Source organism: Melospiza melodia, chromosome 1 (assembly GCF_035770615.1).
Source record: "Melospiza melodia melodia isolate bMelMel2 chromosome 1, bMelMel2.pri, whole genome shotgun sequence".
Lineage (NCBI taxonomy): Eukaryota > Metazoa > Chordata > Aves > Passeriformes > Passerellidae > Melospiza > Melospiza melodia.
Window position 1 is genome coordinate 153,800,724 of NC_086194.1, and position 24,381 is coordinate 153,825,104.

At 40.9% G+C, this 24,381-nt stretch overlaps 1 long non-coding RNA gene across 1 annotated transcript; it reads left to right on the plus strand.

The window, feature by feature from the left end:
- The first annotated feature begins 19,211 nt into the window (after window positions 1-19,211).
- On the plus strand, window positions 19,212-20,262 carry LOC134430578 (uncharacterized). Its single transcript, XR_010030850.1, has 2 exons — window positions 19,212-19,359; window positions 19,611-20,262. It is a non-coding gene; the product is annotated as an uncharacterized LOC134430578 (long non-coding RNA).
- The last annotated feature ends 4,119 nt before the right edge of the window (window positions 20,263-24,381 follow it).

The window sequence follows — 24,381 nt, forward strand, 5'->3', positions numbered from 1 at the left end:
CAAGTCCAGTGAGAAAAAAGTGGAGGTATTTGGAAGCTTTTAGGATGTGGGAGGAATCAGGGGGTAACACTATCAGATGGGACAGAATATACTGATTTACCACTTTATGCAAGAAACTCATGCAGCTTCAGGTATTGGTTTCAGCAGATCCGTGGGAAGTGTTCCAAGTCTGTCATGGTTTAATCTCAGCCTTAAGCACCAGGCAGCTAAGCACCATAGATCCACTGGTTCGCTGTCCCTCTTGAGGAGAGAATCAGAAGGGTAAAAGTCTAAAAGCAAGTGATGCAGAAGAAAACCAGTTTTTCACCACAAAATAACAGATGCCCAGTCAATCCCTGAGCAGTGGCAGCCCTGGCCAACCTTCCTTCCCCACCCCTTTTCAACACTGAGCAAAATACCATATTGGAATGGTGTGGAATGGTCACTTGGGGTCAGCTGTCCCAGCTGCGTCTCATGCCAACTCCTTGTGCACCCTCAGCTTCCTCACTAGTAGGGCAGCACGAGAAGCAGAAAGGTCCTTTGACTATGCAATAGCCAGAACATCCCTTTGATATCCACAGTTTCCATCAGGAATGCAACAGAGTAACTCAGGTTGTTGGTTTATATATATGTGTTTTTAGGAGCACGGTGAATTTAATTTTGGTCTATATTCACAGCTCCTTGTGCTTGGGAGATCTCCATTATTTCTACCCAAGGAAACCAATAATGACTTAATCACATCAGGAAACTTCCCAGTCAGAAAGCTGGGGGTGAGGAGGGAGCAGTGTCAGAAGCAGATGCAGGAATGAGGTTATTGCACAGCAGCCAGAGCTATTTTTTCACTCTATCTGGTGAAGCTAATTCAAGAATCATGCTCAAAATCACAACCTGACTTTTCTCTTTTTTTGTTTTGGTTGTTTGGAGTTGGTCAGCAAATTAGCTGGCAACCTTCTCTGAGAGGTTAATTAGAGGAGATGCCTCAGGAACACTACCCAGGCACATGCACACGCTGCCTGTTGGGAAGCTGGCAGATGTACAAGAAGCTCAGAAACCTCTATTTTTTCTAACTGGGGAATCTTTTTCTCCGCAGGACCCAAGTTCGGGCAGAGGTCAGATCCTTGTTTCCTCCCAGTAAGGATCAAAGTCTATTGGAAGTGAGTAATGCTTACAGTGGGAATGAGAGCTTCAGCTTCTGGCAATACAAACTGAAGAGACTTTGCAGCTCTCCTCAGTGCAATGGTATTGATTTTCAGAGTAAGAAATTGCTGCTCCTATGGTTTAAACTTTATTTTGTTCTCTGATACTTGAAATTGGTTTGTCTTTTAAAAGCTATGCTAACACTTGATGTGTAATAAAAGATGATTTTTTTTTTGTCTTTAGTCAGGAATCTCAGCCAGGAATGTGAATTTGAAGCACAAAAGAGATAGAATTACTTCTCAGTCATTGCATTTATTTAGACTGCGTCCAGTATGGAAATGGCTTCAAATTCAACTTAGTCATTTGCTGTAAATGGACCAGAAAAGAGCTTCTGCCTAAAAGTTTGGGTGGGCTTTGGAACCCAAAGGCTCACTTGGGGAACTCCAAACAATAGCGTGAAATATGATTTACCTGCTCAGTCACAAACTGGTAACAGTGAGTAGAGGCCTAAATACACTCAGTTCCTTCTGCTCTCCTTTCCTCTCTCCTTCCATAGTCAGATAATGCCATTAGTATAACAAAAATGGCACAGTCAGATAATGGCATTAGTATAACGTGTCTTGGGAATAGGAGCATTGTTCTGACACTCATTCCCCTGCCGTAGCAGACTTTGCTGACTCCCTAAAGCAAAGCTCATGGTGGTCCTGGTACTAACTTCCCTATGGTGTTTCTACCAACACAGGGGAGAGGAGGAGGGGAGCAGGCTTCAAGGAACGGGAGGTGTAATGAACTTGCAGTAACTGCAGTCAGTTCAGGAAACCACTGACACCAGGGCTAGCTCCAGGGAAGTCTGGCTCCTACTTTCTTCTGCCCACTGACAACTCCTCAGGCATGAGGAGGGAAACTTGGACCTCCATGCTGAACAGCCAAATCAATCTGCATAACTAAGAAACAAATCATGAGAAAAACTCCTGAGGTAATGAAGGAACCTTCTACACATTTAATTCTGAGAAGATCAAGATTGCATTGATTTTTTTACTTGCATTTTCTAGTGACTCAAGTTAATTAACGGAGATCTCCTGCAAATTCCCCATGAGATACATCATGGGCTCATGGTACTACATACTATTCCTACAGGAAATAATAAATTGTAGATGCTGTATTTCCCCACAATATACATCTTTACTGCAGTCTGTCAGGTTAGCTCCTGATACTCATGGCATTGAAGTCCATTATGATGCTTCTGATTTTTTGGGCTCTATGTAACTCTTTTATTATTTTTGTTTCTTATTAAAAAGAGAATCTAGGTAAAAACTTGACTGTATTTAAGGAAGTGCTTTTGCATTTACTTCATCACTTTTCCTTTCATCTCCTTGCAGGACCAACTTAAGGTAACACAGAATCACACCTGTGCTCAGTTTTGCTTCCACAGCTCCATCAGATTCCCTTGAAGAAACTGGCTGCAGACTGCTCTAAGTACCCCCACAAGAGGTGGCTGAGAAGTCTCCTCTTTCCTGTAGAGTCACAAAGTCTCTACTGAGTTTTTGTGGGAGGTAAGGTGACAGCCTCTCAAAGACTTTGGCTCAATGAAAGTCTTCATCAAAGCATCCAACTTTCATTCACTGAGATTGATGAATGAATGGTGCATGGAGGAGTTACTGTTTCTTTTGGGTACTGTTTCATGCATTTCTTGCAGCAAGCACAAGCCACCAGCTGCAGTGATGATACCATATAACTGAATATTGAGTGAAAATCTATGACACCAGGACCCACAAACTGATAGTTTGTAAAATCACACCCCATGAAAACTCTCAGATGAATGCAAAGGTGAAATAAGAGATGATTAATTTATTTACCCAGGAGCATACTGGTTATCATGCTCATCTGAGAAGAGACTTTGTGCTCTCTGGAGCAGATCCAAACTGAGAGCAAGTGGAAGCATAAGGACAGATTGGGGAGGCAGATAATGTGGGTTCAGGCTCCTTCCATCAGAGACATCATTTCAAAATGGTTTTCCATGGCACCAGGTGAAAGCACAAATCCCAGGGTGTGGAGTGGGATGAGTCCTCTGGCTGCTCTCTGAGCAGACATAGTGCTTACCCTGCTCATGGGCTCTTCTTTCTCTCCTGCAGCTGTTTATCTGGAAGAACTGTGCAGAGTAATTTTATTCTGCCTCAACCAGTGCTAGGCTCATCAGTTTAAGATATTTGGTAAAAAAACCACATATTTTGAAAAATTCTATTTGTAAATTTGAAGTATCTTCTAAGGAAGCTTCTAAAATCATATTGTAATTTTTCTATCCTTCTTGATTCCAAATTAATGTTACCTTGTGATTGTTCCCTTTTTCAGCTGGTGCACACTAGCAATGTGTTTCATGATAGCCACATTGGGCGGGCTAGTGAATCACTAAAAACATGAAGTCAGCATAAACATACTCCTCTCTTTTACCCTTTCTTTCTGACTTCACCCTAGCTTCCTAGATTAGTGTTTCTGGGTGCATGGTGTTGTCTCGGGCCACCAAAACGAATTATAAATGACAAATAAAGTCAGGAAGATATTTGTTTTCTCTGTCGCTCACAAGAGTTATGAAAAAAAAAGTCCTTTGTCTTTGCATAGAAAGATCCTGCTAAATCGCATGTAATATCTGAATTTTGTAAAGAAACCTGAAACCAGGCAAATGTTACTAATCTCTGCCAATATTTTATCACAGTTTATGCTATAAAATTGCTGCACACCATTTTTTCCCTCCCATACTCCCTTTATGTAGCTCTATTTTGCAAAGTACAAAGCCTCTAGTGTACTGAATCACAGCCACCTTCACTTGGGTGTGCTACTTTATAAAGGCAGTTTTGCTACTAGTGGACAACAAAAGCCTGTGCATTTAGAGCTGCTCTGAGACTGGTGGGATTACTCTATATTCATTCAAAAAACAGTCTTTTGTGTCATAATTTTAGCAGTCCCAAATGGTATTGCAAGTTATAAAAATGTGGGTGCTATCTAGTTCTTTGACCTGGGCTGTTATAATTTTTTCTTGCTGTGATAAAATATTCCACTGGTGAGAGTAAGGACTGATCCCTGCTGGGTTGCTGGATGAGCATTAACACATAACCAATATTGAGGGAAAAGAAACCATGAAAAGTGTAAACAAAGGATGGTGGAAAAGCCCAGTTCACTCATTTTTTCTGCTCTATATCTGTGGCTACAGTTATTTCCCCTGGGACCAAGACAGTGAAGGAATGCAAGGTTCATCATTTCTCTGCTATCCAGGGAGACCAAATGAGAATGAGAAGAGCAGATGACCATCCTTGTAAGTCAGAAATAAGACCTGTGGTATTCAAGGGGGAGTAGGAAAGAAAAGGAACAGGAAGAAAAACAACAAATGGATTCTTTGAAAAGGTCTTTTAGACAATAGGTACAAACTATTTCGAATGCTGAGTTTTACTTAAAAGTAGTTCCCCTTAGTTTACGTGGTAACCAGTAAATGTACAAGAAGAGGAGATACATAAGCTCTCTATTTTGCCTTACATTATTCCTCTGAGATCTGAAATGAGATTTATAAATTTCTTTTACTTTCTGGCTTCACAAATTCCGTTGTTTGGCACATAGAGATGGAGTTCTGCACTTTTGCACAAAACATGTTGAGAAATATCAGTCACCTGGACCTGTTCAAAGACATTCAGAGCCATGCAGGGAACATGGATATTGCAAGGCTGAGACATAGACTTCAACTTCCCAAATAGGTCTCAGGAAAGTGGGAGTTGACTCTCTTTATTCTGAGGAAGTAAGGAAATGTAGTCTTTCCTTTTAAGCCCATAAGGTGTACCTCATCACATTGGTTCTCCTCTAACCAATCTCTACCAGAAAGCTGCATATTAAACAGTGAGTTTGAACTTGGATTCTCTGAAGCAAAGAAAGAATGTGAGCCCGAAGAAAGAAAATGACATTTCACCTTCTACACTCACTGTGAGGGAACCACTTACTGGGCTTTGACATGACCATTGATCTGTCCTCATTCACCCACCTCCAAAGAAAACAGAAGCTATGACTTTGTCTTGTGAAAAATCCAGTAAGCCTTGTGCACACAGGTGCATTTGTGAGGGTGCATGTGCACATTTGTGACACTGAGAAATACTACTGGATCCAGTCCTTCCGAGAGATTTATCATAAAGAATTTGTTACTAACAGATACTTTTAGCCTCAAGCAGAGTGGTGGTATCAGCATATGGTAGAAACATGATTCACAGTACAGAACACTTCAAAATTATTAGATTCTGTTAATATCATAAAACTGTGATGCCAGTGCCCACTCTGTGCTGTGCTGTATGGGCTGCCTGCCCCAGCCTGCTCCTGTTGGCCCCAGTGTGCACCCTTGTCCCCATGATCCCCAGGGAGCTGCCCTGTCCCTTACACCAACCAGGGTCAAAACATGTTTCAGCTGCTCCTGCACCCACTTTCTCCTCCAGCACTTGTACTGAGACACAGGGAGACGTTCTGTAGAGTGGAGTCTGTGAGGGTCACCACAGAAGAGTCTTATTTTGGGACTTGTTTTGGGAATTCACATGCACTCCAGGAAATGGAGCCTCGTCATGTCAGGTCAGATCATCTGTATAACAAGAAATTAGCAAGGAGAGGCAAATCTTTCCTTCCAGCCAAAATGGATCCTGCTAAACCCTTCAGTGTAAAAATCAGATTTCTCAATGTCTTTGGTATTACAAAAGATTCAGCTGTTTGTGTCTGCTTCCACACAGACAGGAGCCAGGTCCTGAGCTGTGCTGCTTCCTGAGCCACTCTGGTTAAGCACAGAGCAGATCTTCAGCTTTGCTGGGGTTTATACAGCCCCAGTGTCATGTGCAATGAGTTGTCAGGATCTCAGCACCAGAGTTTGCTGTATGAATTGCACCAGTGTCCTAATCTAGATCAGAAATCTGGTTTGCTTTTGGTCTTAAGGGAAGTCACATGTCTTAGTCTCTTGCTTGACTTTTCATTTCTAGTAACTCATTTGGTGCAGACTTTCTATTTGGGATCCAAGTACTTTGAATACAACAATAAAATAAATTTTCTCCCCACTCCTTCATATTAAAGTCAGGTAAGGAGTCTATTCTTATCACAGGTAGTTCTTGTCTTCTATCACTTCTCTTATCTAAGCTGTGCAATGTATATTTTTACTTTGCATCTATGTCTCACCACACACAAGCTAAATTCTGGTCAAGGCATATCTTTAATTTCTTCTGCCTTCATCCTTTCCTCTCCAGAGTTGTGGGTTTGGGTTGCTTTGTTTTTGTTTGTTTGTTTGTTTGTTTGTTGGGGTTTTTTTGTGTGGGGTTTTTGGGTTTTTTTGTTCATTGGTTGGTTTTTTTGTTATGTGGGTTTTTGGTTTGGTTTCTGTTTTGAGCGAGGGGCACTTAAAGTATCAAAGAGCCCCTCAAATAACTCAACCTGTATCCCTCAGAATCAAAAAGAGATTTGATGTTCAAAGAGATTAACTGATGTGCTCAGGGCCCATAAGAAAAGTCTGTGGTAGAAACAGTTGTCAGATTCCCTGCAAATCTGAGCAAGCAGGGGCTTAAAAACAAAACCATCCTCTCTCACAGGGTACGAGATTTATCTTCCCTAAGAGCTCTTTATTCATTCACTCTCCCTTGTTCAGAATCCCAGATAATAATGTCTGGCAGAAGTTCAGTATGTGCTATCCTACTGTCACTTGTAATTTTCTGGTTACAGCATAATCTTCCCGAGTTCCACAGCTGCCCATTCTGCAGTTTCTTAAATCTTCCCCTGAAACCAGCTGATGTTAGGAACAGACTATTTGACTACCTTTTCTGGTAGAGAATGAAAATTCTACCCCTGCTTTTAACAGCATAGCCACTTCCTGATGCTCTCTCCAAAGAGATTTGGATTTATGCTGAATCCAAAATTCCTAACATTTGGCAACTGGACTGATCTAGTAAGCTGGATTTTGCAAAAGTCATCTGAGTCTGATACTAGTTAACCTGTATTTTTGATAAATAATTAAATGGTGACATGAGGAGTTCATATACAAAAGTATGCAAACTCCAAATGGCTTTTATAAAGGAAAAAAATTAGAATAAACAGGATGCAGCTTAACAGGGTGAGTGAAATACATGTAGGGATAATGAGATATGTGCTCACAAAAAATGTGAGCTGGACTGCAGGTCTAGAGAAAAAGAATGTAAATCCTAACCACAGTAAATGTAAACACACAAAAAGGTATTTTTGTGTGTAAAGTAACTGTAAAGTAAATTTTCATAATTCTTCCTAGTTTTAATGACTCACCTTCTGAAGGCCCCCTTTAGGTAGTCCATACCTTTCCTAAGATGCAGCATGAAGACTCATGACACCATGTGTCATGTTCTTCCTGCTGCATCTTAGCAAAGGTATGGACTACCTAAAGGGAGCCTTCAGGAAACCAACCTGAATGCTCAGTAACTGGGAGAACACAACCTGTGTGAGCATACCTGGGATGTGTTTAAGAGGAGTCAACATTCCCAAGCTCTACCAAACCAGTCCTTCCTCTAACTCTGCCTATTTAACTCTCCGTAATTAACAGCTGAGGACACACAGCCTTAAACATTGACTCCAAGATATTCCTCCCTGAATTTAATGCCTTAATCCAGGTTAAGGGGAAACCTGGGGTATCTTCTCTGGAAAGCATTTCAGAATCCTTGGAACATTAAATTAACAGGCAGAAAGACTTCAATTTTCTTTACAAAATTATGTTCATCACAATCCCCTTTCCTAGCAAATTTCAAGCCCCTTGTAGGAGTGAAGCTTCTCTTCTGGCATTTGTCCACCTCTAGTCATCAAAATGGCCTTCAACTAATTTAATTAACAGATAATGACACAGAATAGCTTTCACTTATTTGCCCTCAGTAAAATTTCTTTTTACTTCTGGAAATTTTATGGTATTAATTTTTGATTTCCAAATGTAATAAATCCAGGGATATGAGCATTAGCATAAGTTTATGAGGCCTAACATTTTATTACTCACACAAAGCTTTTCTGGATGAGACTTGTAAAACAAATCCTGTTTTCCCCTAAGTTAAAGGGCTGGTAGCACACCGAGTGAGGCTGGAGATACCTGAGATATTGCTTCAATTTCTACAGCCTTGGAAACACTTCCTCCCCCACCCCCTATGGAAAAGTGTGATTTAAAAGAGACTTTGGCTGAGCTCAAAACAATCTCTGAAAACCTATAAATCTTTATTAAATTCTGTGTTAAAGCTCAGCTGAGGAGGAGTGGAGCCACACTTTGTTCTGGGGATGCTTTTGCTAGGAAATACTCAGGGGCCTGTAATAAGCATGGAGCTCATCTGCAGCTAATGATTTGGACGAAGGACTCTCCCACACTGTGGGGTGGTATTAAGGGCACTGTGCTACAGCAGTAGCATTATACTTCATCTGTGACTTAGCCAAGGCTTGACATTTGATATGTGTGTAAAACACCACTTGCATATGGTGCTGTAGCTGAGGGCTCCTGGGCTGCGTGGAGCCCACGGGATGCATCCATCTGGCCTGCAGCCCCGGCGCTGAGGAATCACATCCATGTGGCAGCAGCAGCCACGGCTGAAGGAAAGCTACAAGGCGCTCTTGGAGGGTCAGACACTGAGGACCTTGGGAAACTGCTGCCACCTTTATCTGCCCCATGGCTAGCATCCCGCCTGAAGTCCCCCACCAGCTGTTAGACAGCAGGGCCCAGCCTGAGCTAGGTGTGGAGGAGATGGAGAAGGTGGCTGGGGAAGGGCACTGTGGACCTCTCCCTCCCTCTAGTGGCTTCCTTACGGATAGGAACTGCTCTACATCTGCTACCTCTGTGCTAAGGCACTTGACCAGCAGGTTCAAGTATTTTCAGGTTCAGTTTTGCACTTTTAAAATATAGATCTAGGCTTAAATGCTCTCAGAGAAGTCCTCACAGTGTGGAGCTGTGCAACTGCGGCCCTCGAGGGACATGGGATGTCCTGGGCAGCCTTAGTGTGAATCCAATACTAATACAGCGTGTCTTCTTAATCCTCCCTATTGACAAAAGAGCACTAGAGACTGCCAATGGTTAGAGCTTCTTGGGCTTTTGGTTGTTGTGCCTGGTTTCATAAGATCAACAGATCCGTGCCATAAATCCTTGCTGACATATAACAGGGTTGTTAAAAATACTACCAAAATCCATAAATCACACCATTTCTGTGATATATTTATTATAGAGACTAGAGTAGTTATGCTCTCAAGAGTTTCAGTCTCCACAAAAGAAGGATGCAATGAAGGAAAAATAATAGTGCGTAGAAACCCAGAGGGAGAGAGACAGAGGGCTTCTAATGTGAGATGTTACAGGTTTGATTGACTTCACAGCTTGGTTTGTACCCTGTATCTGTCAAAGTATTTGCACTTGGCAAGTGAATTGTTCTTTCCTAGGGCTTTTTGTTTGTTTGTTTGTTTGTTTTTGTTTTCAGTCAATGAATTCCTGATTTGGAAATATTAGAGAGAGAAGAAATAATGTGAAGAGTTTTAAAAAAAAGGAGATGGGAAAGATGGGGAAGGAGGGAAATAAGCTGAAATAGCAGTTTCAAAAATTATCATACACTGCATCTCCATTCCTTTTCACCTGAGTGAACCCGGTGAGTGTGGGCACGTACAGGAGACAGCCAGAGGCAGTACTCAGAGTTGTCATATGAACAACGGGGCGGTAGCACAGCAGAGCAGGCACCTGCAGGATCTCCTCTTCCCACTAACAGGTGAATGTTGTATTTTTGAGGATGAAACTCTCCTGCATCAGAAGTCAACAGGACCTTGCTGAGTATTCTAGTGTACCATATATTCACCCTGCTGTTTAAACTCATGTTGTGCTGCACTGATAAATAAGTGTTCCCTCTCCCAAATCACGTGGCTGTGGGAAAAGAGGCCTGCCCAAAGAGGCTTTGCTGATCTCATGCCCCCAGCCAGCTGCACCTGTGATGCTTTCTGAAAGCAAAACTGGAACCTGCCACCTCCTAATCTACCAGCTTCTTTTCAACAGGAACCATTTATTCATTACAAAGCAACATATATAAAAATATGGCGTGTGCTTTACAATGGTGACTGCAATGCTTCACCTGAATTGTTAGCACGCTGTGGGGGAAATGTGACAGATTCCATGAGTCAGGCCCTCTAGACAAACACTAAAAGTACCACTTTAAAAGTTATGTTCAATTCTAAATCTCTTTGAACACAAAAGGAACCAATGAAGAAATGCAGCACTACAAAGAAAACAAAGTGCTGCAGTGTTTCAAGTACAGGAAAGTAAAAGTAGACAAACAGCTTGATTAAATCTGATAGACACCATTACTTTTGTTCCAGCAGCAAAAAGTACATTTCAGATGGTGCTTTCATCTCTCTTTTACCTCCAAGCAAAGGTCCAAAAATAACCCCAAAGAGTGAGAAGCACAATGTGTTTTTTCTTCCTGTGAGGCTGGCGAGGCTGAATCACAGACCCACAGGACTGTCTTCCTTTCAGATGGAGAGTGATACTATTAGCCTTGCAGTACAGAAGGGAAATTGAGGCACACAGGAGGCCACATGACTGCTCCAACTTTGCCACAAAAGCCTGGGGTGAAGCTCAAAAACTGAATCTTCTTTGTTCTGGGCTCATACCTCAGCCACTTCGCTCTCCTTCCGGCTTGACTGAATTATACATGCTGCTGCCTGTGCATCACAGACATTTTCAGGAAGCAAATATTTGTTTGTTCTACCCAAAGCATGAAACATGCTCATTGTTATCATATATTAACTAACAGTCAGATGTGAATGGAAACTCAAGTTCCAACATAGACAACTTCTTTGTTAAATTTTAGGAACACATTTCCCACTTCAAGTTAGATGAAAGGATCTTAACCCTGATTTTTCACTGTAAGCAGCAGCTGCTGTCAGATAGTTGGAGAATATAAGGAAAACATAGAGACTGATCCCTTCTTGATTTATTCTCCCATTATTCAGCATAAACTTATTAATTTTAAAAATTCCTTGGTAAAAAAAAAACATAGCACTTTCATGATATCAAAATGGATATCAGGTCAATATTTTTGCACTTGCATTTATTTTAATGTACTAATTGGCTGACAATAGACATCTGATTGTTTTCTCCATCTGTAAAATGTCACATAACATTAAAGAGCAATATTTGGTAATCATTGGAATATTTCACAGTTAGTACTTGCATGCTGCTTTTATTTTGCTCGTCATTTCCCTTTATAATGTAGAATTTAAAGATGTTTTGTACTTCAATATAAATTCAAGAATGCAGTGTTCATTCTAAAGTCAGAATGCTCACAGAAATGTCATGGATCAAACAAGTTGATGTTTCCTGTCATATTCAGGTACTTAAATTCTTTACTGTTCTGTTTCTGGAAGCATTAAAGCCTTGTACTTATCCATAGGTCAGGCAGCTGCAAATCTGAACTGTGCTCATACTTAAATGTCTCTTTTTAAAGTAGAAGCTGATTCAGACTAATTTGTTCTTGGCCTCTTACGAGCTCAGACTACCACTTGAGTCCAATTATATGCTATGTCTTTGTGCTACTGACCTACAATCTACAGGGAGCTGAACTGAGGGCATCTTGTCCGCCTCCCAAAAGGATTTTGGGATAATGATTTTGAATGTTTAGTGCGACATGAAGCCAATGATTTAATCTTTTGTATATTTGATTTAAGAGCAATATTAGGCAGGAATGGAAAGAGAACTCTGTTGTAAAGGTATTTTTAAGCATGAGGGTTTTAAGCCTTTAGCAGTGATTAGGATGTGCATCACAAAGTAGATAGTGTGTGCATCTAGTGTTGTCCATGCAGTTCAGCATCTCTTTCAACTGGGAGGTTAATTATTCAACTTATGTATATACGATTTATTAATGGAGATTATTACGCTTCAATAACCAAGGATGCAATATAAACATTCATATAAGTTTGGAAGATTTCAAAGCAGGGTGCCTTTTAACACAGAAACCTTGGCAACAGACATGAAACTGTGCAAAAGGAAAAGAAAATATGGGCAAAGTGGAAAAGATGTGCTCTGCTCAATGAATCAGGCTTTTTATGGAGTCTTCTCCATGGATAGTCATGAACTCCTTGGCCACATGCAGGAGAAGAAACTTCCGTAGGTGGCATGAGCAGAGCCTTTCCTTTTACTTCCTTCTGTGGGGCTGTTGCAATTTGTGTAGTATTTCCCAGTGTAGGGAGATGAGAGCAGCAAGCAGCAACAGCCCAGGTCACACAATTTTTTGCCAGTTCCAGCAGACAGCATAGCCTGAGGGCAGTCAGGGAATGCACCTTGGCCTGTTGCAGACCTCCCTTAGCAGACTTGATTGTAATCAATCTTCTTGCTGTTAAGTCTCCCTCTTGGTGGTCTAGTCCCAGCTTCCTAAAATCTGTTTTGGCAATTTTACAAATCCTGCAGGCATGCAAAGTCACACTGTTACCAATGTCAACCTGAAGTGACTCAACATTTTGATGGTTTTTAAAAATGAAATAAAGTATTTCCTTTTGTCTTGCTCAGCTTTCATATGTGATATCGATGTCTGGAAAGGGAATGAAACATAAATGGTGTAAATATAGATTTCATTAATAAGCTCATGAAAATGTTGAGCATCTGCTAGTTCAATAGCTTATTTAAGTTTATTTGAAACAGTTCATCTTAGAATACTCTCTGAGTAGAAAAAAAGGGGGAAAATTGCTCCTCTTTACTCTTCTTCAAGATTAGTTGGTAAGGTGAAGTGCACACGATATGAAACAATCAATGCCGCAGCACCATCACAATTATTAATGGGAAATAAATATGGATTACAGATGTGCTGTCTCGTTGCAAAAGAAAGTGGGTGATTTATAAATTGCCAGTTATCACTTTGAAATACCAGTCCTCACAGAGCATCTGAACTGGATTTATTTTGAAGGAATGATCTGGAGCAGAAGGTTTTACAGCTTGCTATTGTTCTCCTTGAAAGCACCGAGACAAAACAGTGTATGCAATAAATCACATGCCGTATACCAAACATTGTTTACATGTTTTCAAATGTGTTGCTAAACTAGTACAAAAGAGACTAAATTCCCATTGGTTCTTGATAGAGATCCTTCAGGAATTATATTCCAGTTTCTCTCAGGGGAGTACATTCATAAAGCAATTTGTGGTTTAATCCCTACAGAGAATATATTTCTTCTAAAAACCTTGCCTACATCTTTGTGTTTGAAGACAAATGTAATTGATTTTACAAGACTCATCTTTTGATCAGATTAGTTTATTGGATTAGGCTTTTATCATCACCAGGATTTATTTGTTTTCCATGCTGTATTTATTTAGAAATTTTATCAAGGGTTTTTGCACACTGTGATTGTCTCTCAAAAGATTTGAACTGCCAATCAGGTTTTTGGAAGGAAAATTTGCCGACATCAAATGAGAAGTTGGTTAAGGTTCACTGAGAGTCAAATTCCATCATGCCTCTCATGAGAGGACTGGAAGGGAGCAATCTGTTTGAACTTCCAAGGAAAAACCTGTGAGGGGAGCCTGACATCAATGGCAATACTGAGCACCCTGGAAATGTGATTTAGAGCTGGTGGCTTCACCCAGGATGCTCCTCTCCAATAGCTGCAAGATGACATTGGAGCACAGTGGAGGCCAAAATCAAAGATGAGGTCTGCACTGAGGCACTTTTAGCACCTCAGCTGACTGTAGTAAGAAATAACCTTAATTTCAACTTCATGTATACAGATCGTGTGCTTTCTTCTTTTCTTCTGCCCATAACTTGCCTAAACCTTTGTACTTACAGTCAGCCTTGGATGTTGAGAATTTATACTTTCATTTGGCTTTTACCTTAACCTGACTTGTAGTAAGAGTGGTTTGAAGGTAACTGGCTTTCATAAAAGCATTTTTCTTTGAAAGATTGGCAATGCAGAAGAGTAGGGAACTAACATGAGCTGTATCCCCATCCTGTTCTGTTGTGCCTTGGCAGACATGTACAGACTGTTTAAGAGTTGGTGTTTTAGGGGTTGCAAAGGGAAGCAACTTTTGGCGACCACCAACAACCAGGAGGACTCATCAGCATGCAGCAAGTTCGTGGGAAGCTCCCAGAGGCCCTGTCCAGGCTTTGTAGCCATTCTGTAAGTCATTCCCACTGCTGCTCATGTGGCTATCTGTATGAAGAGAGCTGGCAGCAATTAGAAGAGCTACAGATCAGGGTACCCAGTGAGGTGCTTAGCACAACAGATATCCACTGACACATGCTCTGGAAAAATTCAGTAGGAGGTCTTGGCTGACTTTCTAGATGTATGTTGCCTTGCTGCACAGAGTTAAAAACAATAGCTTTTAACTATTGCTCAAGGAACTGGATGTTACAACACTCTGACCCATGGTAACAACACAGCATCCATTTCAGTATTTTCTTGACACACTGTCTACTTGCACATCAATGGGTTATGCTAGCCACTACTCCTTGAGTTATATTACTAAATCAAATAGTTGGCAATGAAACTCAATATTCCTCCAGTACATGAAATCCCCATTTAGAAACAAGAATGGCTAACTCCATGGTGATGCAAAAAATACTACATTTATCTTTGTTTCCTGATAAAATGCACATGAATCAGTAGTAATGATACAGAAAACACCATTACCTCTACCCTCTCCACTTCTTAGGCAATCGAAAGAGTCCCTAAGTACTTAGCTTTTGTGAAACCAGAATTGAAAATTATTTCCATTTTGGAAACAAAAATGCTTTTATTGGTATCATCTAAATTATCCCCCATCATTTGCAACCAACCCCATGAGATACAGACCACATCCTCTGCTCATAACATCACTTCTTGGTTTGACATGGCATTTGGTCAACTTCAGGGAGTCTAAACAAAAATATACCCTTTTCTTTACGAAGAAATACTGGAAGCTGACCTTGTATCGAGGTTGTTCTCTTTTTTTTCCATCAGCTGTGTTATAGGAAACTTCAGAAATGGAAGGAGTCCCAGAAATAGAACTTTTCCTGATGTTTAACCTAAACCTCCCCTCACTCACCTTCATGGTGTTTCTTCGAGTCCTGTCTTTGGTCATGAGAGTAAAGAGATCAGTACCTATCCCTATACTTGCCCCTATGAGGGTGTTGAGGACTGCACTGAAGTCTCCCCTTAGTCTCCTCCAGGCTGAACAAACCAAGTCACCTCAGCTTCTCCTTATACACCTTCCCCTCAAGACCCTTCACCATCCTCATGGACCTTCTTTAGATGCTCTCCAGTAGCTTAATATCTCTTTTATATTGTGGTGACCAAAACAGCCCCCAGCACTGGAGGTGAGGCCTCTCCAGTGCAGAGCAGAGCAGAGCAGGACAATCCCCTCCTGTGTGTGCCTGATGCCCCCAGACAGGGTTGGCCCTCCTGGCTTCCAGGGCACTGCTGACTCACATTCACCTTTCCACTGACCAGGACCCCCAGGTCCCTTTCTGTGGTGCTGCTCTCCAGCCTCTCGTTCCCCAGGCTGTCTGTACATCCAGGACTGCCCCATCCCAGTGCAGAATCTGGCACTTGCCCTTCTTAAGCTTCATACAGTTGGTAATTGACCATCTCTCTAATTTGTTAAGGTCTTGCTGCACAGCCTCTGCCCTCAAAGGCATAGACAGGGTTTAATAGATTTTGACACCAGAAAAGACCATTTTGGTCAAGAATTCTGATTTTGTTCACAGGAATTATATGATGTTACACTGCATTTCCCACATTAGGTCTCTGCTTCCTGGCTGGTCCAGAACATGCCTTCTAAAATTGTAATTTTAAGACCTGAAATGATGGACAAGTAGGTGTTGAAGTTATATTAGCATCTATACAAGATGAAATATGAAAATAAAGATCCTCACACTGAAAAAGTCCATAAAACCAGAACATGTTACCTATGGGTATAATGAACCGAGATCTGCCTCCAAGTCATTAAACAGAAATTGTCGTTATTCAAAGAGAAAAAAAGGATGGTTCAGAAGGAATAAAACCACCAGTGTCTAGCCCAGTGTGAATCATGAACCTGCTTGTGTTCATACTTAACTATAGTCTCATGGACCATATAGCATCTGAATATGTAGTCTCTGTAGTCTACAGTCTAATATAAAGTCTCTGTATATTATGTACAGATACAGACTATATATACAGATTATTCATGTAGACTATAGTAAAAATATATATAGTCTATAGACTATATAGTCTCTGAATAGTCTCAAGGAAAATGAAACAGCAGCAGCAAAGAAAGCAGAAAACTCTTCAGGCAGACTCCAAGCACCAACATGTTTATACAGTTACTTGTATCAGGAGAAACCACCTTGTGCTCAGAAATTTCTTCATGAAAACATTTCTTGACAAAACAGTTTTTTGGGAGGAATAAAACCTCAAAGGTTACAATATTGCTTTTGCTACTTTTAAAGAAAAACATGCATTTTTTGCTATATTTAAGTGTAAATGTATTGATAAACATGATAAATGAAATTATTTGAAGCTATTTTAACAACTTAGGTTATTTTTATTTTGTTTTTCCTCGCTATTGTTAGGTAAGTATGTTCATTTATACAACAGAGTTGCTAAGTTCACCTGTGATTTAGAGAATCAAAACTATCTTAGAATACAAGAGGCTGATTAGGTGGGATCAGTTGGGATTTAGCCAGATAAACCTTCATCTTTCAAAAGTGGAATTGTTTTTTAAGTCATCAGCACCCATCAGAGAATGTATAACCATTCTTTCTCCAACCTAATTGCTGCTTTGCTAGAAGACTTTTTCCTAATAGTCACCAGATAGATGTTTCTCTCAGTAATTTGGAAAATATAAAGCAGAAATCAAACAATTGAAAGCTCAAACAATTTTTACAAGTAGATAAAAGTGATGCATTGATTAATTCTTTCTTTAACATTCCCCTTATTTAACTTCCATTTGAAATTTAAAAAGGGAGAAAAATATAAATGAAAGAAAAAAGAAATCTATAACCTCTTTGTTTTTCCTGAAAGATACATCTCTTTCAAATGTTTCACATGCCACGTTTGAAGCAGGTTGCAAGCATCAAATCATGTTAAGCTCGACTTACTCTAATGCAACATGAAAGATACAGCCTGAAGTAATGCATTACAACGTGACTTGTCACATGTGGGAATTTTTAAAAGAAAGCAATTTGCTGATAAAGACAACACAATTAAACAATTAAACAATGGCTGGTTTGAATAAAAACACAGTATTTTCATGGTGTGTCTCAGTTTGGGATTATAAGAGACATTTTGGTCAGAGAAAAGGATCAGTTTCCTGTCTGCTGGGAAATGACTAAGGTAAGAAAAGAAGCATTTGGCAGAGCAGCTTGGCAAAGGCAGCAGCTCGAGGCAGGCATTGCTCTGGAAGGAATACTTCCACCACTGCAGCAGCCAATACTAGAACAGCAATGTTTGGGAAGGGTGCATGTAAATACACCATATACCTCTGCCACTTGTGGTCATCAGATATCTTGAGGCTCTTTATTCAAGAGTCGCAGTGCTGTGCTGTAAGGCATGCCAGCAGGGGTTGTTCTTGCAATGATTTTGGTTATCTGCAGTTATTTCCCTTGCTGGCTGTTCTTGCCTTGCCTGTTGCAGGCACTCCTCTGTGACCACAGCAGTGGACAGGTCTTGGGGATCCTCAGGAAAACACAGACATGTTCAGCTGCACATGGGGTGTGCTCCTTTAACATGGTTTTCATCCCTCACTCGTTCTGGTACTTTTCAAAAATCCCCTTCTTTGAAGAAAGAACCTTCTTGTTTCCCAGTTGCATACAGCAGTAGGTCTCACCAAACTAAGGCTGTTAACAGAAACCAGGTGTTGGTGACCACGGAAGTTTAGGCTTGGTGAAGCAAAACTTCATGTATTGCTCTTCCTGGCAGTGCCAGATAGTGACTCCAGCCTGCACTGCTGTCACTTGCACCTAGAGTAAATAAAGAAGGCATGGAGTAAAGCTGAGTGGGTTGTGCAAATGCCATGTCATTTAATATAGGAGTTTAATACAAACTGCTGGGATAACCAGGTACAAGGGAAACACAAGTGGTACAAGAGGAGAAAAAAGGGCAAAGGCAAAGAGGACTGCATGGGAATAGAAGAGGAGCAGACACAGTGTGTATAGTAGGAAAAGGGATAGGGAGGGCAAGAGTTCAAGCAGCAAGTACAAAGATCATTAAAATAAAGGGTAAAATCCTGTTTGCTTCCCAGATTATAACAGCAATGATAAAATTATTCACAGCCTGGTATTGCTGAAAGTCCCAGAAAGGCTCTCTTTGTGCAAGGAGCAAGGATCTAACATCAACTCTCTCAGGCGGCAGGCACTGTGCTCCCAGAACACCATTGCAAAATACTAGGAAGCTGTTTAAACTGGAAGGATTCCTCTTCTGCATTCTGAATTTAGGAGCTCACAATGGAAAATTAAAGCATATGTTTTTAGCAGAGCAAACCAACGTTCTTTTATACAAAACCCACTAAATCATCACACATCTAGAAAGTCCTAACATGATTGACAGTGTACTTAAGAGAAGACAAGCTGGGAATAGAAAAGGTTAGACTTCAAGGACAATTTAACAAGCAGCAAAAAGACATTTGCATATGTATTGTTTGAAACAGGAGTGCACAGAAGTGGAAAACAAGGATCAGCAAGTCCAGCCATGGCCACTGGCAAGAGTGTCACAACATTTGGTCTCTTCACTTTACAGCCCACAAAACACTTCTGTGCGCTCTATTACCAGATAATGGGCTGCAATGAGAGAGAAAATGTCACAGGCATATCAGAGGATGAGAGCAGAAGATGGATAAAAATCATGACTAGTCGTGCAACTTGCCATGGCAGTTCAAAACTGTTGTTCTTAAGGCACAAGCTTCACTCGCACTGGATATTGATATATTTGTCTCTGAGCTTCAGTCCTCTCTCTGCCTTTGCGCCTGCATAAAAGGAGAGAGAATCAGTGTGGTGGTTTGACCAGGAAGAGGTGGGAATTCTGGGATGTTGTGGTCAAGCCAATGGGTGCTTGGATTTTGATATTGGCACCTGGGGTAGCCAGTGGGTTTTAGGACACACCTCCGAGAACACACAGGGGTTAAAAGCAGAGCTTCGGCCCTGGGAGACTCTCATGGGACTTCGAGGGACGGAGTTCGGATCTCTCCCCCATCCAGCCGCTGCTGCTGGGCGGGGGAGGGGCAGCCATGCGGTAGGCCTGGGCCTGGACAGAGATGGGAGTGAGGAGGCCTTGGAGGATGTAAGGGTGGAGAGCAACAAGAGACGTCAGGCAGCCATTCCCCCCCCCCCCCCCCTTTGGAGACAGACAGACAGAGAGAGAGAGTGCAGCCTGTGTTACCTTGAAATTCAGTAAATATGTGCTGGCAGCAGGCAGCCCAGCTGAGGAGATGGGGGGGGGGGGGGGGGGTGCAGCCAGGAGTCCAGCCGCCTGGAGGAGTTTTTAACCCTTTTTGGACAATGAAAGCCTTACAGAACATTAACCCTTCCTAGACGAGTGATAAGAGTGGAGGAGGACAAAAGAAATGAACGAGTGATGGAGGTCTGGACCAGAGAGAGAGAGTGAGAGATGTTGAAAGAATGGAGAAGATGGAGTGGCATTTTATGCTGGACTCTTTTGTGTAGCCATGGACAGAGCCATGTTTCCGTGTGATACAGAGACTGAGTCCAGGGGGAGAAATGTCCCAGTGCCAGAGAAGATTCAGTGTGGGTACCCCTCGGCCCCAGGGGGTATATAAAATATGGGGGGGACGGATGTCCCAGAGGTGAGAAGGTGAGATACTGTGTTTTTCTGGAACTGGACAAAGCATCCTTAAAAAAAGACAACCCTGGAAGCAGCCCTGATCCCTGTTCGGTGGTGAGAGCACCGGAACAAGGACGGAAGAGGCCACCATGACACATGGAAGGACTCCCTCTCCTCTTGAGGAACTGAAAGTTTGAGCAATCTAAAGGGTGGTGTTGGACCTAGAATTGGTGATTTTGGAGGATGTATTGTATCGGGAATTTAGGGGGGAGGAGGGGGAGAGTGTTTTTTTGTGAGGTTTTCATTTTCCTTGTGGTTTTTTTTTCCCTCTTTTGTGTGTAGTTTTGTAGTTTAGTAATTGTTTGTGTGTAGCTTAGTTAATAAACTTTTCTGTATGTTGAAGTTGGAGCCTGCTTTGTTTATTCCTGGTCACATCTCGCAGCAGACACCGGGGAGAAGGTGTACTTATGGGGGCTCTGGCTTTGCCAGGCCCAAACCATAACAATCAGCTGTCATTTCAATGCTAAAATCCTTGGGATGGCAATGAAACTGAGAGTCACGTGTATATTTGTCTCCAAAGGTTATGTCCTCAAGTCTTCATTTCATGGTGATGGCCAGGGGTTAGAGAAAATGTGCATGTGCTTGTGTTCCACTAAGAGATTTTTTTCATTCTTAAAAACATATGATGTGTGGATAAAATTCATCTCTTACGTAAAACTGCGTCACTTTAATGATGTATTTTCAGAGATGGACTTCTGTGTACTCATTTAAATCAGACAAGCAATTTTAAATAAAAAATGAGAACTGGTAAATAAAAACATCTGATAGATTATTAAGTTCCACATATTGAGCTTTTATTAGGAATAGCTGATATAACAAAGATCTTAATGTAGGCAAGACAGATCTTGCATGTAGGCATTATTCATTTATATATGGTTCCTCATCAAGAGTGGTAAAGAAACAGGGAGGAACAGCAAAGACACTGAGACTTCTTTAACAGTGGGCTTGAAATGTGCTGCTTGTTAATTTATTCTTCTTCTTTTGACTGTGATGTGATTGCAAATATCAGGAAAAAAAATTACAGTAAATTCCCTCCATTTTTTTATACTTGGTGCATTTAAATTAGATGTCTATACTGTCTTTGAGTAAGTGCACTGGTAGGGAAAGGGGAGGAAAGATTTCAGACCATCCGGTTTTCATCAGAAGATCCCTTGGAATATTTGAACACTTCTGTCCTGCCATATGCAGAAGGCACTTCACCTGTGGGATGTGTCAACTTGAGAAGTAAAGTTGTTCCCAATTGGAAGGGACTGTAAGTATGACAGCTTGCACACAAGAGGTACTCTCCCAATAAAAACACTGCCAAGAAGTTTGGTTCCATCAAAAGCACAAAAGAAATGGAGATTTCCAGCTGACCAGCAAACTCAGCAAGAGACCCGAGAGAACCTTTGATATTCCTTTAATGTGAAGGAAAGCCCTGGACTACACCCAAAGGTGTCTTAAACTGCCAACACACTCAGTATGTCTGTGTTAATTTACACATCCTTACCTTAAATTACACTCTTGACATTCCTAATTATGGAAATCACATATCTGTACAAACATGACTTATGTTATTAACATTCTGCACACCATCAGAAAGTGGGAGGCATTAGCCCTGGTGAAATGCAAGAGAGCTGATGATCCAGGTCTCTGCTGGGTGAGCCAGCTGTGCACTAGCACTGACCTCTGCCCGTGAGAGCCAGCGAAGGGCTTTGTGTGCCTGTGCTGTGGGTGCATGATATTGAGACAAGTTCAAGGCAACAGCATCACAAGGATTTTTACAGTCCCAGACATCCTGAAATGCCTGTCAGCAAGGACTGATGTCCTTTGTGTCCTTCCCTTCTCCTTCTGCCCTAGAGAAGGCTGTGAGGGATAAGAATGTGCCGTGGCTTCTTCTCCTGAGCTGCAGTCACACTGCAGCCCAGCAAAGATCCACTGCTGCAGCCATGAAGATGCAGATGTCCACATGGACTGTACAAAGGCTGAAGCAAGCACCTCTGTTGCACTAAGAACTTCCTTGGGAAACATTGCTGGGAGTGAAATCTTATTTTCATCAAAAGTGGATACAACTTCATTTCAGTAGGGCAGTCTAAGCCAGAGAAAAAGAAATGTTTTATACAATTTTTCTCCATTGTCTTTGTCTGACAATGCTATCCCAAACAGCTTCCCTTGCATTGCACTTTCTCAAATGGGAGCCTGAATGACTTTTAGCTGTGCATGTTCTTGATTATTTTTATTTTTAGGCTTCTATCCTCCAAAGCCTTATTTATTACAATAATGTCATTAATTATAACAGGACCATGTCACTTGCATGATTGAGAACTACTCAAAGGTTTATCAGATTTTATCCAAGATCCATAGTAGAGAAACTCTGTATGCCAAGAGTTTGTGGACTTTAACACTTTCCTCTCCTTTAAACAACTAAATCACGCCATAAATTAAATAGACTACCAGGAAAATTAAACAGCCTGAATGTAGCAAGGGGGAATATTTCAATAACAAATATTGCTACCCATATACCTCAACAGAATGTGCTAAAGTAAACAAAATGATAGCATAATTATAGTCATTCCACTTATGTTAATTAGGCTATATACACGCTTCATTGATAAGCAACTGTGGTGCAAAAAGCGCTGTAAGCCTGATATTTCCTTGGTTAGCAGCTTTGTTGTGCATATGCTGCTGTTATGATCTTAGTTGCATTAATGCAGAGCAAAAAAACCCCACAACCCAGAGCTAAAAACAATAGAAATAATAATGGCGTGTGCCAGGGCAGGCTTAGTGCGAGGTTCAAGCTGAACAGCCCAGGGTGATCTTTCTCTCACTCTGAATTCAGGTTCCCAGAGAAGATTGCCAGCAAGACTTCCCCAGACAACATCCCAATAAATGCAAATACACACAAACATCGCAGTTAGCTGAGCTCCACAGAGGGAGCCTTTACACCTGTGTTTTGCTGACTCTGAAGCTATAATTTCTCAACACTCTGCAAGGTGTTTTGGATTGCAGCTGCTCAGAATTTAACATCACATCTTTTTTTATGGAAGTATCACTTCTTTTTTTGTGTGTAAGGATTGTTGTTCCTTTTTTCCCTGAAGTGTAATTATTTCACAAAAACTGCTGTCAATTTCTTGCATAAAAATATTTTAATGGGAAGAAATATGGCTTTGCTCATTTTTGATGATTTTTTATGGAGAACCTAAAATGAAAATAAAATTGAAAATATTCAGAGACTCCACAGAGAAGAAAACACTGCATAAAACAATTAAAAAATAGCACCTACAATTTTGACAAAATGTTTTATAGCAGATAAAGGGCTCATTTTTTAAAACAAACAAAAACATTTAAGCATTTGCCTCCTGAAATTCTCTGTTTCAATCTTAAACATGACCTATGACACTTTAAATAATTCTATTTATTCAATATTTCTAATTTTGATAATTCTAATTTCTGATTGTTAAAAAGCAAACACCAACCTTGGTATTTTTACTGGTTTCTCTGTGTCATTAAGCTTTTGCTACTGCTTGTTTGGTGTGTTACTACTGTAGTTAAGTACGTCTCTACCACTTGGGGGAAAGATCCTGAAATAGCCCCATCCGCACTGTGCCAATATTATGGCATTCCCAATGCTGTCAACAATTTTGACAACACATTGCAGCGCTGTGCACTGGAGATACTCCTGCTTGCCCTGAGCTGCTCTCAGTCTTTCTCCTGCAGTGCCACTTTGCACTGTCCAGGCACAACTTTACTGGAGAATTAGGCTCAAAATTAGAAATAGAAATATCAGTGAAATAGATCAGTGTAGGATCACATTGGAACACAAGCATTTCAGTGAGGTTGGAGAAATCAGAAGACTCATTTTGAGTTGCAGGTTATATTTTTAGCTACATCAGGCAGTTTCTGTATTCAGCTGGTCGGAGTCATGACCTCTGTGTCTTGGCCTCTAGAGTACTTTGGAGAGGATACTGCTGCTTGCCTAATTTCTAGTCTCACTACCAACATTCATAAACTTTTAAAAAAATTATGAGACTAGTTAAAAAATCAAAAATACACATACAAAGTAATTATTCATGGTCCATTTTTATTTTCTTCAGCTGCTGATGTGGCTATTACATTTCAGAGTAATTGGTATTTAATCAAGGAACAGTGCACCCCAAGTGAATCTCCTGGCTTACTCAGTTCTGACTGCCAGCTGCAGACTCAGTGTTGCACAGATAAGTTTGTGGCACAGGAAACAAACATGACAAACAATCCCCAAAGGAAGATAGTTAAAGCAACTTTCACAAACATTTGCCTTGGTGTTGCAAGCATTAAATAAAAATAGCTACAAGCCCGAAATAAAGCATACTTTTGAAATCTCATTTATTCCCACCCCTGCAGATTTACATTCCTCTTAATGGCTTGAAATATTCAAGAATTAAAGTTTCCTGTCTGAGCATTTGATCTGAAATACCATATACAGATCACACCAAACTCCTATGC